This window comes from Onychostruthus taczanowskii, unplaced genomic scaffold (genome assembly GCF_017590055.1).
Source record: "Onychostruthus taczanowskii isolate IOZ18803 unplaced genomic scaffold, ASM1759005v1 scaffold168, whole genome shotgun sequence".
NCBI classification, from domain to species: domain Eukaryota; kingdom Metazoa; phylum Chordata; class Aves; order Passeriformes; family Passeridae; genus Onychostruthus; species Onychostruthus taczanowskii.
The window spans coordinates 357035-373986 of record NW_024498884.1 but is presented as its reverse complement, the minus strand read 5'-3'; the positions used below and the strand labels follow the sequence as shown (position 1 = coordinate 373986).

Genomic DNA, 16952 nt, shown 5'->3' with positions numbered 1-16952 from the left:
CAAAACACATCATGCACAACTCTGCCTCAGGTGTATAGCTGCCCTTACTTCTGTATCATGACAAGTGCTGGTTGCCCACAATAGCTGAAATTTAACATACAATCATTCCTTACATCCTTCCTTCATGACCTTCATGATCTAGATGGGCCTTATTTTCCCATGGTCACTCCGGAGAAACAAAGTTACCCTGCTGGAAGTTAGTGGAAGAAGCTTCCCTTTATCCGCTCCTGCTTTTTCCATGCTCCAAACCTGTATTACACAAGAATTAAGTGGTTGCCATGTCACCCTGTGTCAGATGAACAAAGCCCAGGAGACTCCTCCATGCCACGCATACCCGTAATCCTCTGTATCAGCACTTAACACACAGGACAAGATATTGCTCTGTTGCTATGCGCATGCAGTTTTTGATAGATGCTGATCTACCAGCTGCACTTTTTGTGAAAGAATGTCTTCCTGTTGCAGTGACAGTTTCATGCCAAACTTTCTTCCTGGTTCTGTGCAGTTCAGCAAGATTCTCAGCCTAAGACAGCATGTACCATCTCCTTCATTCTCCCCCATTTTCAGGAACCAAGAGGTTTCACTCACTGGAGTCTAACATCAGGCCTAATCCCACTACCAAGCTTCATTTTCCCTCATTTAGAATCTCCTGAATGAGCAGTGCCTCTCATGGCACATGGCGAATCAGAACAGAGAGTCTAGAATTTAGAATTCGTTTCTCAATATAATCTGACTAATGCAGTCAGTACGATGCTGAGCAGTACTAGAGCAGTGGATCAGGTTGTATACCTCCATGTACCTAATTCGAATTATGTGTAATGGCCACTGTGCCTTTCTCCATACCTTTTGTGACTTGAGGTTAATAGTTAAACAGCTCTTATGCCAAAACTCTTTTACTTTTGTGCAGCTCTCTTATGAGTCCACAAGGACTCAATCCTTGGGTACACACTCTTTGACTCTAACAGGTCCCTTAAATATGACATTTTTAGACATGGCATTCAGCCTGGAGAATTGAACAGGCATGGCATTATACTTCCTTCCTGTGCTGGATATTCCCTGATCTGGGTTAATCCTCAAACCTTTCTGTGGGGGGAGTAGAAAAATGCTTTTAGGGCTGGCTATAACTGCAAATACTGACAGTCATCAGAGGCACTTCACAAGAACTGACTATTTACAAAATGTTTTACTACCACCATTCATAGAAGCAGGAGCATCTGACTATAAGCACTGGAGCAGCACAAGCCAGGGATGGAAATTTCAGGCATGAACAAGAATTGATGTTAAGATAGTAAGAAAGTTTGTGCACATTTCAGGCAAGGCTTGAAAATTCAGCTTAAGTGCATAGTTTTCAAGCAAGGATGACAGCTACTTAATATTTTGATTTGGTTTTTAGGCTGCTTTTTAAATGCTATTTTATATTGACTCCTACGTTTTCTCTTTAGAACAGTATTTACAGGGTAACTTCGTATTGTAAGTATTAGGGGTTTTTTGTTTGGTTGAGTTTTATTTAATTCTTTGGAGCAAAAAACTACAAAATCATTTGAGTTGACCTTTGAACTTTTAGTTTAACTATAAATAATTATTTCATTTCCACAAATTTCTAAGGCTAACTGTAGGAAAATGTTGTAGTTGAGGGACAGAAAATCCCATAGCCTTTTAACTCATGAATAATTTTAATTTCTTGTGTCTTGATAATGACTGGAAGAAAAGCACAGAGCTGGTTTCTAAATGGAATGCAACAGTATCTGTTTTGGCTTTTGTGGCAGTTTGCGTTTGCCAATCTGTTTCCTGGCCAGTGCAGCAATTTATGTAGTGGGTTTAGTGATGGCCAAATGCCAGTGCACCCACTAGAAATTATTTACTCATTTCCTGCTGTGAGATATGTATTAGGAGGAGGAGGGCAAAACAGGCTCAAAACTTTAAAGGGTACAAAGAAAACTTTATTAATAGAATTAAAAGAAAAAATTATAAGAAAATCAGAATAAACCTTCAGAACTCTCTTCCTCCCCGCACACCTTCTTTTCGTTCTCACTGACAAGATAAAGAGACAAAACTTGGAACTTTCAGTCAGTTTACCACCTCTAAAATAATCTTTCTTCAGTCCACTTAGGGAGAGGAGTCTCTCCTGCCATGCCGTGGAGACATCTCCACAAGAAGCAGCTCGCTCATGGCTTTAATGTCACCACGAATCTGGAAAAGAAAGGAATCTGCCCCGGAAAGGAAAATAGGTTTGCAGTGTGAAGGTCCCTCCCATGCCTTGCAGCTTTCCCAAAGCTGCTTTCATGGGCCATGTCAACTTATGGGTACTATTTTAAGGATGAGCTGTTCTAGCACAAAAACAAAAGTTCTCTTATTTTATCTCTGGGAACAGAGGTTTTTCTTCTTCTATCTCTGGGAAAAAACTTCTCATCTCTCTCATCTTTCTCTGTTGAAGCTTCCCACTGGATTACAGCTATTCAGCAGCCACACACTCCAGCACGAGTGCCCTTTGCTCATGGACCGCGGGTGAATGCTGCATCCCCCCATGAATTCCATAAATTACAGGGAAAAAATAAAGTCTGATATATCAAAAAATATATCTCCACCATAGCCTCACAAAAGAATTTCAGCTCAAGACTAAGACTCAATCTCCTCCCACATAGAATTTGACTCCTTTACTGACCTCAGTGTGCGGTATTGTTTTCTCCATGTGTCTTCACCCTTTCCTTTTCCTGATTTGGGAAAAAACTAGCATTTGCAGGTTTGTTTGTTCCCAATCTTTATCAATTGAAACAGCTTTTACAGAGTCCTGCAGTGTTGATCTCGTCCGGGCTCCGCAATTGAGGAATTGCTGTTCTCTCGCTGCTAATAGTGTGGTCCCTGCCAGCACTGTGTGAGTTGTACTGGCTGCCCGCAACATCCCTGCTACTTTTCTTCATGCGGGGCAAGGTGAAAAAGAAACAAAACTGCTGCTGCTGCTTTTGTCCTTCTGCCCACAGCATGGCTGGCTAAAAGCAGCTAAGAAAACAAAGTCCATTGCGAGTCATGCCGAGATAGCCGCAGCCACGCAGTCCCGGCCATGAGGATGCTTCCAGACCGTGCTGGCAGCAGCCACTCCCGGCCCTGGCTGCTCCTGGCCTTGGGGCCATCCCCATCACTGGTAGTGGGGCCACTACCGGCGCTGGTGCAGGAGTAAAACAAAGTTCATTTGTGAACCATGCCAAGACAAGCCCCAGCTGTGCGGCGCTGCCTCGGCTGCAGAGACTCCAGCTGAGCAGTCCCAGCCACATGGTCACTCTTGGCACTGGGACAGTCCCAGTGCATGGTCCGGTGGTGGCTGAAATCCCAGCCAAGCAGCACACCAACCCAGGCCCAACCAGCTACCTCTTCAGAGGCTGGAAGCTGAGAGAGCTTTTTGTGCGCCAGCTCATCCTTAAATGTGTTTTCATAGAGGCGCAGCCAGCTCGTCTAAGTGGTTTAACCAGGTGTCAATCTCCAAAACTAGCCTGCTGATTGGTTAGTCAGGTGTCAATCTTCCAAACTAGGCATCTGATTGGTCTTCAAAACCAGCCAGCTTATTGGCTCCAGCAGATTGCCCTATACAGGGTACCATATGCTCCCAGCTGAAAACCAGACTTCGTTAAACCGCAACAGCTTTCTTTTTTGTTTGTTTGTTCGTTTTTAATTTATTGCTTTAGGTAGGGAGAAGGAAACATTTATCCTTGGATCGTATATTTGTCTAATCTATGAATGGCTACTGAGTGTAAGATCTTGTGAAAAAAATTACATGCTAATTAGTAATGAACTGGAGGAAAGGGAGTTTTACACCTTCTAGGAAAAAAAGGGGAATTTTTGAGAAATGAGATGCAAACAAGTACTCTTAATATAATAAATGTATAATTAACTATGGCAGATAAACAATTTAATTAAAAATAGAAAAAAGCATCTCCTCTAACTAAGGGGAGGGGAAAAAATGAAAAAAAAAAAAAAAGAATTTTTGTCATGAATTATTATCACTTAAAATCCTCTGTGGGATCTGTAGAGAGCAGGTCCAATTTCCATGAAGTGAAGATGCTTACATCCAAGTAGAAAATATGATTGATACTTTTTCATGAAGGAAAGAGTCCTTCTGTTGTAACTTCAGTTAAGCTGTGGAATTTGTTTTGTTTGCTTAAGAATTTTATGAAGATTTTGAACAATGCTGTATGGTTTAGATGATACAGATGGTTTATATATGACATTTGTCTTAATTTGGGATTATGCATAATTTGAAGTAACTGCATTACAGTTCATTATAGGGTTCTTAAAATTCAATGATTTGATGATATTAAAAAGCAAAACCTGGAGAAATAGAGTATGTTTCCATCAGAAAACAAGCCAGAGATATACCATCACAAAGGCCTGAAGAACTAAGTTACCTCTAGGTGACTGTGTGGGATTTTGAAGGCTTCTGATATACAGTATCATCAGGTAAACAGTTCCCAGATCACAAAAAGAGTGTCCCAGCACCATACTCACAAGTACCAGCTTTAGAGGATTTGTTCTAAAGCTTTTCAGAAAAACAGTCCTTCGAAGTTCCAGGGACTTGAAAATCTCATAAATTCCTTTGGATTTATGATCATTTATACTGCTGTGGACATCAGTAGCATAATTTAAAAAAACCCCAAAAAATCACAGTTTGTAAAAGATCCATAATAAACACAGAATAAACATAATAAACAGAATATTTTGCTGAAATAGTGCATCATGCTTGATTTAAAGGAAAATCATGAATATTTTTGACCTCTTTCCCTCTGTGAAGTTTGGTAAGACTCAGACATAATTTTGAAGACAATATTAGCCAGTGCTGCTGCAGACCTTTGACATTATCAAGAGTACCAGCTAACTGGAGACACATGTCAGAAGACGCTATTGGGTAAGTAAAGTGGTAATGGGTTAGGGAACTGTAAACCTAGAGCATGATGGCAAAGAACAGAGCAGGTATTCCAAAATTGCTGTGAGAACCACTACTCAGTGTCTGCCTGTGAAACAGCCTGCCTCTCTTTTCTTTAACAATCTAACTCAGGCATCATTCTGTACTCATGAAAGTTCATAGCCTGTTTAAATGCTTCCATAGGCAACTATCTGGAAAGAGCAAATTGAAGAAGCAGTCTGCAAATATGGAAAAAGTCTGAACTGTGTAGTTGTGATTCAATCTCAGCCTTCAGAAATATTCAGAGTAGTGAGGCTGATGACAGAGACAAGAGTAACCTATCACAAACTGACCTTAAATTGAAGGAAAATGGTTGTTTACAATAAAGAGAAAGAAATATTTTCAGTTATGTTCTTAAGGTGGCATTTGTGGATTCTGTTTATATTTTCAAACATTGTTTTTCAAAATATTAATTGAAATCAAGGCAACTCAGACTTCATTTGATCTACATTTTTCTCCATTCTTGGTTCTGATCTTAAACTTATTTTTATTAACGGATGGCAAGGACACAGAGGTAGTAACATAAATAAGAATGGAGAGCAGCTGTCTTTCTCTTTTATTACTTACTGAATTGTAGGTTGCTTATATACCAGTATGCAAAGCCAAAATAAAACTGGCTTGATCTAACCTTCATTCTTTCTATTTTCTGTGCATAGAATCCATGAAATCTCAGATCTCTTTTTATTAAAGATTAATATCTTTCTAACCTTGAACAAGAAATTGGTAAAACAGAGATTGACTTTAGTGAAGTATAGGTACCAGGCTAAGAATACACCTGCATTGCTTTATAAATACATAAACAGGAAGAGCAAGAAGCATTATTGGTACTTATTGAAGTTGAGCCAACTTTCAATTACTTAAGTGATGAGTTTAAAACTTGGAGTTTTGATCTGCAGATGAAACTCAAAGCCTTCAAAGAATTGCTATCCACTCACAAGATGTTTCCCATGGAAATCTCATGAGAAGAAACAGCACTCTGAAAACTTAGTCATATGACTACAAACTCCCAAATACTTATGGGGGATATATTTCAATTGGAAATCTTACCTCTGCTTTTTGTCTTAAGTATCTTGATTTTTGAAAGAAAATGTGTCACAGTCAAAGTCGTTAACTCTAAGGTTAGAGAACTTCACAATTCCACCCACCCATGCATCATGGTTTCATTGTCAAAATTCTTTTTAGGAAAAAAATTCCATAACTTGTGTGTTAGCAACTGTATACTTCCATTCCAATTGAATTTTTCTCGCCAGCCATCTCGTGTGAAGGTATCAATAAATAGTGATGTAGTTTTGTTCCCAATATACATGTATTTTTGAGATCCTATTAACTCTTTCCACTCTTAGGAACTAGATCAATTCCACACTTCTGGAGGAAAGGGGTTTTTGAAGAAAATCTATATGATCACAGTATGAAAGGCTTTGCCACTCTTGTCACAACAGTAATTTTCATTAGGGGTTTTCATAGGTAATTAAAACATTTTAATTAAAGCTGTTCAAGATGTCCTTCTGAATATTTAGTAGGTAATAGAAAGATGCTTGTTATCCCAGAGTATAACAGCAAGTAATACAAGGATGCTGATGACATTAATTAATTGCTTTATCACCATGATATAAAATATGTATTATTTATCAGTGACAATGTAGTGTCTCCATTAGAAACAATTATAATTATTTATTAACATGTTAATGCTGCAGCTTTTCTCTTGGTAACTTTGCAGTAAAACAGTGAACCCATGTCCCTATTATACTCAAGTGTGTCAGTTAGTATGTACATATTTTCCAGAACTTTCAATGTTCTTTGTGAGAATATTTTTATGGACAATTTCTTGGGGTTTAAATAAACATTTTTCTAATATATATCAGCTATATCAGCACGTGAGAACTACTTTATATTCAGTTCTGTAGGTAGTCTGAATTATTTTTTATTATTTTTAAATATTAATGCAGTACTGCACTAACTGTAACGTGTAATATTGCAATATATATTGAGCTCTAGAGAGATTTGCAAATCAGGTTAATATAAATCTTGCTTTACTTGGAACTGTTTTCCACATTTAATAGGTAAGTGGAGAAATCTGCTATTCTGTAATATTAACAGTAACAAACAAGCAATATAGTTTTTGACTCTGCAAGATCATGGTCATTAGAAGGTTTTATTTATTGTCTTTCTCCATGGTAGAATGATACACTGCAAGTAAGTTGTCAGATCTCACGAAAGTAAATTCAGTGTGTTTAAATGCACACATCTGTATTATCTTTACATTTCACTAAGTTTCTATTACTATTGTCTTTTGGTAAAAGTGTTAGAAAATCTATGAGGCTTTTATTGCAGTTCGCTGCACTGTAAAACAATATTTTTGCATTAAATCGTACCCAAATATACATAAATCATGTTTCCTCTGTTCATCTAGGAGTGGACTTGGCAGTGTTGGGATAACAACTGGACTCAATGATCATAAAGGTATATTTAAATATAAACAGTTCTATGATACAGCAGTTGCTCAGAATTACAGATTAGTCAGCCGTACAGCTGACATCATTAGGCATATTACAGTATAATGTACAGAAAAGCAACCTTATTTTAAATAGCAATTTCTCTACCTGATTTCTTTAATAAATCAACTCTATTTTTGGCACATTTTGTATTTAAGTAAAATAATTGACATAAGAGCAAGCATTGCAATGGACAAAAACCGAGGTTGTATTTGGTACAATAGAGCTATATTTAGTGAAATAAAGAATGTCATTGGGCACTTTCAAGTTAAAATGTATAATTTGCTATATAATGCTATACAGAATTAGTAACAAGACTTTATTTCACTACTAACTGAAGCAGGTAAATAATTTCAATTTCTTAGATCTGCAAATGATAAAATATAACTGCATCTGAGGTGGCATTTATCACAGAATCAAGGAATAACAGAAAAATTTAGGTGGAAAAAGACATGTGTGGTCATTAAGTCGAACATTTGATTGATCAGCTAGACCCTGTGAACTAGACCATGGCACTAGGTGCCACAGTCAGTTGCTTCTTGATCACCTCCAGGAATGGTGACTTTACCACCTCCCTGAGCAGCCCATTCCAATATCTGAAAATCTTGGCAGAGAAAAAATTCTTCCTGATGTCCAACCTGAACCTCTAACCTGGTGCAGCTTGAGGCCATTTCCTCTTATCCTGTTCCTGGTCATCTGGGAGAAAAGAAACAATGCCCACCCTGCTACTCCCTGCTTTCTAGTAGTTTTAGAGAGCAACAACGTCTCTCCTGAGTCTCCTTTTCTCTAGACTAAGTCTAGAGAAAACAGTTCCCTCAGTTGCTCCTCATACAACTATTCTCTAGATCCTTCACCAGCTCTGTTGCCCTTCTCAGGACACCCTTCAGCACCCTAATATCTTTCTTGACATGTAAGGCTTTGAACTAGACATGGCACTCAGAGGTGTGGCCTCACCAGTGCTTAGCACAATGCAGCAGTCACATCCCTGGTCCTGCTGGCCACAATATTTTTGATACAGTATTTCTGACATTTTTGGTTTAAGTCTGCTAGCTAGATTTGTGCAATGTTCCTAAGAAATACTATATGTGAGTTCTAGCCATTAATTAATGTCCAGTAAAAATGGATTTTGTCCAATAGGATTTTGAAAAAAATTGACTTTGTCAATGGATTTTGAAAATATAATCTTACTTCTCTTCATGGGAAGAACAGAATTGAGGAAACTTTGACTTTTATGTAACCGAGAAGTATGGGAACTATAGACCAGACACTGAGATTCCTTGCAGATCTGATTTGTATCATAAAGGAGGTATCCATGGTAAGAAGCATCAGCAGAAGGACCCAGCAGGGCTTGGACTGTCAGCATGAACTGTGTCTATGGCAGATTGTGATGCACAAGTATTTTGGACCTGCAGCCTGGGAGCTGGTCAAAGGATTTGGACAGCAGCAAAACTCAGAAGCAGGAGAACATGAAGGACACATTGTTGAAGCACTTTAGATGAAATGAAATCTTTGTACTTCGAACTTGTTGAACTTCTTTGGGCTCCTGCCAGGACACAGCCCAGTGGTGATGCAAAGAGCAGTACCAAATCATGGCTCCAGGAAAGAGGAGGGAATCGGGTGCTGCTGTAGCGGGTCTGGACTGGGCAGTGCAGGTTGGTAGGACAGCAGAGCCCTTGGGCCTGGGGAAAGAGGGTGCAAGGAGGAGGAGAACAGGCCTAGATAGCAGGTAATAAGTGGTGGGGTGATGAGACCTGCTGGAGTCTGCATGTGGATATGGTTGTAGGAGCCCTGGGCAACATGCAGAGCATCAGAGCCTGTGGCTGCTGGAAGGCAGTGAGGCAGAGGCTGTTACAGCCTGTCCCCACTGCCAGCACAGGGGTTGGCCCCTGACAACCATCCAGCCAGGAAGGCAGACACGCCCATTATCATCATTATCTATGTGGCTCTTTGTTAGTCTCAACAGACTGAAAATGTGTCTGGCATTTTTACCCAATATTAGTGATTTGAGTTCCTTCTCAAAGATCCAGCCTGTACTTCCCTAGATACTCCTTCCCAGGATGCTGATGAGTGCCTTTTTAGCCAGCATATGCAGCTGCATTTACTGAAAATTTTGTCTAGAATCAAATTTAACACTTCCTAGTCACACTATCAGGAAATATGCAAAATGAATAATGATAGCAAACATTAGATAAAAGTTTATTCTGAATAAAAAATGCAGGTGATAGCTGCAGTTAAAGTTCACTTATCTAAGCTTAATTTCCAAAATTGGAAAATTTATCTCCCTGCTTTTTAAAGGTCACTATGCCTTTTTCTCATTAATATTTACTTCATTTTGGAGCACTACTTTGTCAAAAGTAATGCGTTCACAGCTCATTGAGAAAAAAGGAAGAAATGTCCAAAATGAAGTAAATATTAATTTACCTCAAAATATGAATCTTGGGGGAAATTTTAAGACTCTCTTATGTGCTCTAGAGGCATCATTTTCTGGCATCACTTCCCTTCCAAAATGTAGAAAAATGGTATTGCAGAGATTTCATTCAGAGTTATTCTGGGTAACAGTGTTAAAAGGGAAATTCTTCCTCATTCCCTCTGAAAATATCTAAAATTGTTTATTTTCAATAACACCTAACAAAATAAACTACCAGATCAACAAATATTCAAGCCAATTACAATAGGTTGTGAGAGAGTGGACATTTCTTCCTTTTTCATATAATTGATACAAGAAAGCATATTGTTGAAAACTGCCACTACGTATTAATAGCATTGGAATGCAGGTGGTGTTTGCTGGTGAGTAACACCAAGTATATAAATGTTAATAATAATTTGGATTATACTTTTGCTATGTAAAATGATAATATAGAACAGGTAGGATGAAATATTTTGTTCAAACCACTATTATGTAGTATTAAACCTATATCAAATATATGAAGGGATTTCTATATGTTTTATGATCTATTTTCATTTACATGAAACACATAGATAACTGGAGTTTTTGTCTTAGAAGCCTTTTATACTGGCTGGTTTCCAAACCCCCACCCAAATTGTCTCTCACTTCCTCTTCTCAGCAGGACAGAGGTAGGAAAAAAGCTTTCACAAGTCAAAGTAATGACAGAGAGGTCTTTTGCCAGTTGCTGTGACAGGGGTAACAAATTGAACTTGGGAGAAATAATTTAATTTATTATAAACTAAAGCTTGAATCAGGTGAAAAGGATCAAAACCCTAAAACTGTAATAACTGCCACTCACACCCTTCTTCCTCGCAGTCTCATCTTCACTATTTTTCATTCCTAGCTTCTCCATCTTCTCTCCTCCAAGCAGCACAAGGGAATGAGAAATGGACATTGTGGCCTGTTTATAGCACTTCCTCTCTGTTGATCCTTCCTTCTTATACTTTTCCCCTGCTTCAACAGGTGCTTTCCACAGACCTTAGGAAATATCCACCTGGTCTGACATTAAGTGCTCCAGAGGCTGCAGTGTGGGTACACACTCGAGGATCTGAAGCTCTTCCTCACCTGCTTCATCTGACTTTGGTGCCTTCTCAGACATTTTTTTCTTCATTCCTCACACTGATGGGCAGGGATTTGTGGATATTTTCATACAGACACTCAAGCTTGGCTGAGGGTCCCAGCTGTGACTTGCAGTGTCTCTTTTGGTGCCAGCTGTAGTTGTCTGTGTAGCAGACACTGAGCAGCACCAGTCACTCCTCACAGACACCATCCCTGAAGCCCTCCCACCCCACTGCCAACACCTTGGCAGTTAAACCCAATACAACTTCTCTGTTTTGTCCTATCCCCGTCTTCATATTTTATGGTGAAACATCCAAGTGAGTGTTGAATCATGAAAGATGTACTCTCAACATTTCTCAACTTAATGCAAAGCAAGTTTGTCTCTTCTCATATCACAAGCAATATACAATTTTGACTTAGTATGAAAAATAGCTATGTTTGAACAGCATATGAGTTTTCTCTTATTCAATTCGCAGTTTAGATTAGTCATGAGTGATTTTTAAAATTTGAATAGGCAAGCAATCGGTGTTTCATCTTCCTCTTCAGTTTATGTCTCAAATGTGCTTCTCTGCAACATGTTAGAACCAGTAGGGGGAAAATACTGGGAGAATTTCCCAGTACTCTCCCAGTTGGAGCTGGGAGAATTACATTGAGGGAGGAGAGGAATGGGAGAGACATATTAACTGACATCCACTGCTCATGGTCTTTCTCTACATCAGAAGAAATATTATACAAATGTTCTCAAGACCAAACATTTATGCCTAAGACTGGAAAACACCAAATTTAAGCACAGCTCAATGCACTTTTCATGCACTGTTTTAAAAATGAACAGACTTCAACTACAGCAAAGTTTTAGTACTGCATCACATAGAGAATGATAAGAAGGAATAAGAGTTCTCTTCTCTTTTACTTTGGTCTTTGAATAAAAATATCAGTCAGACTGATATTTTTAAAAGAAAAACTTTTAAACTGAACTCCAGAAATTCTACTGTTGTAAGAGAAGCCAGTAAAATCAACAAAGTACAGCCAAGAGGATAGAATTTTACCTTTTCTCATTATTAGAAAGAAGAACAAAACCAAATACATTAAGATAATATTTAAAAATCAGTAGAAATAAAACAATTAAATTACATGCCTTACATATTTTTAAAGTATTTACTAGGATTATGACACTTTGATAATCTAATATTGCAGTGTTTAGAAATTTTTAATCAGGATTAGATTTTTTGTGTGTTTGCAATTTTAAATTATAATCTAAAAGTGCTCTCTTTTGATTTTAAAGGTTTTCCCAGATTTTGTCTTCTTTTTGGTTCATAACTCTTTCTGTATTAATGTTACTTTAATCTTATACTCTTGCCAATTTTATTTTTAGAAAATAAGAGTAGAAAATGCGATAAAGAAATATTTCTGAAAAATCAGGAACAAATATGGAATTGAGCTATTCATTAAAGTTGCTCTGAAGTGCTAATTGTATTTAAAATGTGCAATACATAGACAGTATGACCAGTTCGAAGAATTCATCATTACAGATTTGAGTACTTACCATGCAATGCCAATTGGATATTTAAGTTGTAAAGTCTCATTGTATTTCTGTTGCTTTCAAAAACCATTTTACATTTAATTTCTGTTTCTCAAACAGTTACTTCACCTCTGACATTTCAAGAAAGGACATGAAAGCAAGACTTTACGATAGCATCTATTGTTCTTGAAGGTCAAGATTTTCTTTGAGCAGTGAAAGCGAGGTGGAAAGCGATCATTACAGTCTTTACTGTGCCTAAAAACTCTTTGATTTTGTTCAACATTTGCCATTTTCCAGACACTCAGACCAGAAGAGTACATAAGGATCTGCCATTCTAGACAGTTCCTCTGTATTAGCAACAGGTAATTTTACAGCTGCCATGTATGAGATCATCAATTTAGTCTGTGTAGCTGAGATAGTAAATGCTTGCTACCTATGCCTTTAATTGTTTGCATGCCCAGTTTCACAAAACCTATTCTTTAATCAGACACAGATATATATTTATTCTGGAGGTATTTCTATGAGGCACTATCTTTTCTCATCTTTGATTCACAGTACTGTGCTCTGGTCACTCTCTCATAAGTAGTCTCTCTGTTAGCTTGTCCTCTTTACCTTTCCAGTTTTGCTAAGTCTGAAGGTTTGGTCTGCTCTGATCATTTATGAGATGCAGAATCTAAGATGCTTTTTTTATCTTCCTGCACATTTATAAATCTCTACCTGTTCAACTGCTTTCAGAATTACAATGCTGCAGACTTGCCCTTGATTATACTTAAAATTGCTTAGTCACTAGACTTTACAGCAGCTGGATCTCATTAATTAAGTTTAATATTATAAAATCATACAATACAGATCACAATTCAATTGTGACTAACAAATACTATAAATTTCATGTATTAAAATAATTCAGATAAATACAAATATGGATAAGGTAATGACATAATAATTCATACTAAATTGTAATAGTGGAATTTCCATAGGTGAAACTGAGTTAAAGAAAAAAATATGACACCCTTATAGCTTAAAGTAGCATAGTTTTGCCACTAAAATCTGAGACCTATGAACCTTTTATACAATTTAAAAGAATATATTTCTTAATTACTTTTCTATTTAATTTCTATTTCACAGGTTCATGTTAACAATATGGAAGCAACAATTATACAAAGCAGTGTATAGATTTAATTCTACAAATCCTGTGTCAAAACACATCACTGCCATGAAAACAATAAGCGAGAAATCTGTAAGGCTTAAAGATGCAGAATATTACATTTAAGTTGGAAAAGAAGTGGAAAAATGTGCAATAATTTAATTCAGATTGAATATTTTCATATTCAGATTATTATTCCTGACTGTAAAACACTGTCATGGGCTATAAATGCAAGGAATTAAAGTACCAGTGTTCATTTTTTTACAGCATACAGAGCCATGGATCAATACTTATCTATTTATAGCTATTTGTATAGTTTTCCAATTTGACCTAAAAATATAATTAATCTAAAATTGTATTGTATAGTATATTTAGATATGCTATCCTATACAGATCTTGTTGCTATATATAGTTGGAAATTTATAAGCTGAGAGAGAGAAAATAAAATCTTACTTCAACATGTATGTTTGTGCTGTAAAAACTACAAAATCTCTTACAGACCAGTATAGAGAAAGCAAAGATTATTTTTCCTTTCCTTACTTAGAAATTAGAGCTTGTATTTTTTCTTCTATTTCTAATGCAGATCTCAAAAAGTTTTACTGTATGTATTTTTTCTGAGATTGATTCCAAGTTTCTTTTTCATTAAATTTTTTGAAGTAAATATGAAATAACTAAGACTGAGAATAGCACAAAAATCTTTGAAGTGTGTGTGATGATGAAGACAAGACTGATTTACAGATGATCTTTTTTCTAGACACGGTACTGGATGCAGTAGGGCATTTGAAAATTTTTTTCTTATCAATTTGATTGTGTAAATTACAGAGAGGTCAATTAAAAAAATAGACAAGTGGTCTAACCAGTGTGCAAATTCTGACAGTCAAAAAATTATTTGATTGCTGAAATTGTTAATTGGAGAATAAATCCTGTACATTTATTAAATAAGTTAAATTTTTGTCTGTTTTCATTTGAGAAAGTGGACTCAGTGTGGGAAATAAAGATTGAATTTGTCCTCATTCAAGATGAATAACTAGCAAATTTCAATAAGTGTAAAGCAAAAAAAAATTCACATTGAATCTAAAGTCTAATGAATCAAACATAAGAGTCCACTAAATTAATCTTGTAATTGGACTATGCATCAGTATACAGAAGATCATAGTATTTTAAAATTGATCAGGAGTGGTTCTGAGAGATTAGACCAGGTGAACTAAAACTCTTTCATACTACTGTATCTGAGGTTGACATCCTAAGACAGATATTACAGTTGAAGACCACCTTAGATGCACTGAAATATAAATTATCTTACACAAGATGGAACATGACAAAATACATACATTTAAAACTATAACTTACACCAAACATGCAGAGGTAATATGATTTATGTGTAGAAACTGCTTAAATGTAACACTGGGTATTGGAATTCTGTATTAATTTATACATAACATTCAGACTAACTTTTGGAGGAATTTTAAATAGTTGTTATACATAAGGTTCTCTAAAATAGTCTTCTGACTGCTAAGTGTAAATAATATTTGAGATGTTTGACAGTGTTGTGAATAATGTCTATGTGAACAAGTAAACTTATTGCAATTTGTAGTAAAATTTCGCTAACTACAAGGGCAATAAAAATCTAGTGCAGTTATGCATATAAATTAGATGTTTTGCATCTCCAATTTATTAAATTGCAATATTTTAATTACTTGTACAATAAATTGCATAATTATGTAATGAGAACCAGGAGTAATTATGTTAATTGTTGCTTGCCATTGTATATCAAAGAGGAGAAAGTATTTTCTTGACAAAGCCATTTTGCAGAAGTGTTATTTTGCATGGAGGTGCTAGAAAATATCCATAATTAAAGTAGTGTCAAAATTTATATTTATAATTCTTTATTTAGCTATGACTGAATTCAACAATTCTTTCTATTATTTTGGATGGCTTTTGGAGTGGTTTCCAAATAAAATTAGGACTTATTAAAATCCTTAAAAATTAATTAGACTGTTCCCTCCTCTCCTCTCCTTTGTGTTCTTTTACAAAATGCAGAGCCATCAAATCGCCAACAAAAAAATTAGTAAATGGGGTAGCCATTTTACTATCTAGTGTCAGAAATGAAAGCACATTAAGGAAACCTAGGCAGCTCTAGTTAGAAGTTGCTTATAATTCTGCAATACCTTAGCATCCAATCAGAAATATTCTTCTGTTAATAATTAAGTCAGGTGCTTGTGTTTTTTGGTTTAGTTTCACATATTCCATGTTTCCTGGATTATGGGAAATAGCTGCAAAATTCTAAGTGCCATCTATCCAATACTGACTATTAAAACTTGTGTTGTGGATTATCATTGTCTTTGCTTTCAGGAAAATGTCAGATTACCTTATAAAGTTTTTTTAAGCCAGAGTCCCTTCTGTGCCTTACACAGCCTCTTTGGTTGGAGAGGCAATAGAATTAGGACAATCTTTTAAGGTATGTCCTTTTTTTCAAGCACTTCCAGGTGAAACCTTATGAACATGTCACAGGTGAATAAACATCTAATCATGGAACTGAATAGAGCCCAGATATAGAACACAGTAAGTGTATTTCACTTGTGATAGTTACGGGAAGCTTATGCACTCAAACCTACCTGGCCCTTCACGTACCAGGTTCAGGAGATGAGTCGTGCACAGAAATCTTTTTCCTGATTAGAAGTATAATGAGGAAAGTCCAGTAGGAGAAGACTTGACTGATTTTCTTCTGACAACACCCCCCCCTCCCCCGCCACCTCCAAATCCTGTGCTGCTGAAGTTCTCACAATCGCCTAGCTACTGGAGAAATTAGCCTATATGATTCATAATTGTTGATGTAAATCACCAGTGCAAATATAGCACTAGCTGCAAACTTCGTCTCTAGGAGTTGTTGGTCCTTCATCTGAGGCACAGAAAACACTTTACACTAGTAAAGACATTAGTGAAACACTGTTTTACTAACGATTTTTGGAAGTTTTACATTAGAGATGCTGATTTAAGCCAACATCTTTCGACAGGCAAGATTACCATCATGATGCCTATTGTAACCTTTTAAGAAGAAAGGGCTCAGAGAATAATTTAGTTTGGAAAAGATGGTTGGAATCCAACCACTCTGCAATAGATCTGTTAAAATAGAATATAATTTATAAAGATTGCCAGGTGTCAGCTAAAAAAGCCATATTGAATTTGCCTCTTCTCAAGGTTTTTTTTTTTTGGTTTTTTTTTTTTTTTTTTTTTTTTTTTTTTTTTTTTTTTTTTTCTGTGGTGGATTCCACTGACCTGTGTTATTTGTAGGCTGTCTTTAAGTTTTCTTCAAAATATTGTTAAAGCTATAATTATGATACTTA

The 16952-nt window shown here is 36.4% G+C and overlaps 1 long non-coding RNA gene across 2 annotated transcripts in view; it reads left to right on the top strand.

Annotated features, from left to right (window-relative positions):
- LOC121333368 overlaps nucleotides 1-15657 on the top strand; it is a 70380-nt gene extending 54723 nt beyond the window's left edge. Inside the window, exons 5-8 of one of the 2 annotated variants that reach the window (XR_005952277.1) lie at nucleotides 4778-4891; nucleotides 7359-7408; nucleotides 12585-12826; nucleotides 13590-15657. This is a non-coding gene — a long non-coding RNA (uncharacterized LOC121333368). Of the gene's footprint in view, nucleotides 1-4777; nucleotides 4892-7358; nucleotides 7409-12584 lie in introns of both variants that reach the window. The other variant, XR_005952276.1, reaches the window with a different exon arrangement.
- Nucleotides 15658-16952: the final 1295 nt, after the last annotated feature.